This window comes from Mixophyes fleayi, unplaced genomic scaffold (assembly GCF_038048845.1).
Source record: "Mixophyes fleayi isolate aMixFle1 unplaced genomic scaffold, aMixFle1.hap1 Scaffold_601, whole genome shotgun sequence".
NCBI lineage: Eukaryota > Metazoa > Chordata > Amphibia > Anura > Limnodynastidae > Mixophyes > Mixophyes fleayi.
The window spans coordinates 41,197-43,845 of NW_027448302.1; positions in this window are offsets into that span (position 1 = coordinate 41,197).

The window sequence follows — 2,649 nt, forward strand, 5'->3', positions numbered from 1 at the left end:
AAGGTTTTACTGATATTTCTGCATTGATATGGCGTATAATACAGCTGTCCTTCCACAGTAATCGTCCGTCATTCCACGTTATGATACTTGTGTGGTGGGGTACAGGTGTGGGGGAGCGCATATGCAAAGGGAAAAGGATTAGTGTGTGGGATTAGGGGATGTGGGAGAAATAGGGGTGTTTTTTTGGGAGAAATGCAAGTCTTTACTGATATTTCTGCATTGACGTGGCATATAAAACAGCTCATTCCACAGTAATCGTCCGTCTTTCCACGTTATGAGACTTGTGTGGTGGGGGAGCGCATATGCAAACGTATTAGTGTGTGTGATTAGGGGATGTGGAAGAAATAGGGGTGTTTTTTTGGGAGAAATGCAAGTTTTTACTGATATTTCTGCATTGATATGGCGTATAATACAGCTGTCATTCCACAGTAATCGTCCGTCATTCCACGTTATGAGACTTGTGTGGTGGGGTACAGGTGTGGGGGGAGCGCATATGCAAAGGGAAAGGGATTAGTGTTTGGGATTAGGGGATGTTGGAGAAATAGGGGTGTTTTTTTTGGAGAAATGCAAGGTTTTACTGATATTTTCTGCATTGATATGGCGTATAAAACTGCTGTCATTCCACAGTAATCGTCCGTCATTCCACGCCAAGACTTGTGGGGTACAGGTGTGGACGAACGCATATGCAAAGGGAAAAGGATTAGTGTATGGGATTAGGGGATGTTGGAGAAATATTGGTGTTTTTTTGGGAGAAATGCAAGGTTTTACTGATATTTCTGCATTGATATGGCGTATAATACAGCTGTCCTTCCACAGTAATCGTCCGTCATTCCACGTTATGAGACTTGTGTGGTGGGGTACAGGTGTGGGGGAGCGCATATGCAAACGTATTAGTGTGTGGGCTTAGGGGATGTTGGAGAAATAGGGGTGTTTTTTTGGGAGAAATGCAAGGTTTTACTGATATTTCTGCATTGATATGGCGTATAAAACTGCTGTCATTCTACAGTAATCGTCCGTCATTCCACGCCAAGACTTGTATGGTGGGGTACAGGTGTGGGGGAGCGCATATGCAAAGGGAAAGGGATTAGGGGATGTGGGAGAAATAGGGGTGTTTTTTTGGGAGAAATGCAAGGTTTTACTGATATTTCTGCATTGATATGGCGTATAAAACTGCTGTCATTCTACAGTAATCGTCCGTCATTCCACGCCAAGACTTGTATGGTGGGGTACAGGTGTGGGGGAGCGCATATGCAAACGTATTAGTGTGTGGGATTAGGGGATTTGGAAGAAATGCAAGTTTTTACTGATATTTCTGCATTGATATTGCGTATTAAACAGCTGTCATTCCACAGTAATCGTCCGTCATTCCACGTTATGAGACTTGTGTGGTGGGGGAGCGCATATGCAAACGTATTAGTGTGTGGGATTAGGGGATTTGGAAGAAATGCAAGTTTTTACTGATATTTCTGCATTGATATGGCGTATTAAACAGCTGTCATTCCACAGTAATCGTCCGTCATTCCACGTTATGAGACTTGTGTGGTGGGGGAGCGCATATGCAAACGTATTAGTGTGTGGGATTAGGGGATTTGGAAGAAATGCAAGTTTTTACTGATATTTCTGCATTGATATGGCGTATTAAACAGCTGTCATTCCACAGTAATCGTCCGTCATTCCACGTTATGAGACTTGTGTGGTGGGGTACAGGTGTGGGGGAGCGCATATGCAAAGGGAAAAGGATTAGTGTGTGGGATTAGGGGATGTGGAAGAAATAGGTGTTTTTTTGGAGAAATGCAAGTCTTTACTGATATTTCTGCATTGATATGGCGTATAAAACAGCTGTCCTTCCACAGTAATCGTCCGTCATTCCACGCCAAGACTTGTGTGGTGGGGTACAGGTGTGGACGAACGCATATGCAAAGGGAAAAGGATTAGTGTGTGGGATTAGGGGATGTTGGAGAAATAGGGGTGTTTTTTGGGAGAAATGCAAGGTTTTACCGATATTTCTGCATTGATATGGCGTATAAAACAGCTGTCCTTCCACAGTAATCGTCCGTCATTCCACGTTATGAGACTTGTCTGGTGGGGTACAGGTGTGGGGGGAGCGCATATGCAAACGTATTAGTGTGTGGGATTAGGGGCAATGGGAGAAATGCAAGTTTTTACTGATATTTCTGCATTGATATGGCGTATAATACAGCTGTCCTTCCACAGTAATCGTCCGTCTTTCCACGTTATGAGACTTTTGTTGGGGAGCGCATATGCAAAGGGTAAAGGATTAGTGTGTGGGATTAGGAGTGTGGGAGAAATAGGGGTGCTTTTTTGTGAGAAATGCAAGTCTTTACTGATATTTCTGCATTGATATGGCGTATAAAACAGCTGTCATTCCACAGTAATCGTCCATCATTCCACGTTATGAGAGTTGTGAGGTGGGGTACAGGTGTGGCGGAGCGCATATGCAAACGTATTAGTGTGTGGGATTAGGGGATGTGGAAGAAATGCATGTTTTTACTGATATTTCTGCATTGATATGGCGTATAATACAGCTGTCATTCCACAGTAATCGTCCGTCATTCCACGTTATGAGACTTGTGTGGTACAGGTGTTAGGGTAATTTCACCTCTCCTTTATCAAGTCCCTTCAGATATC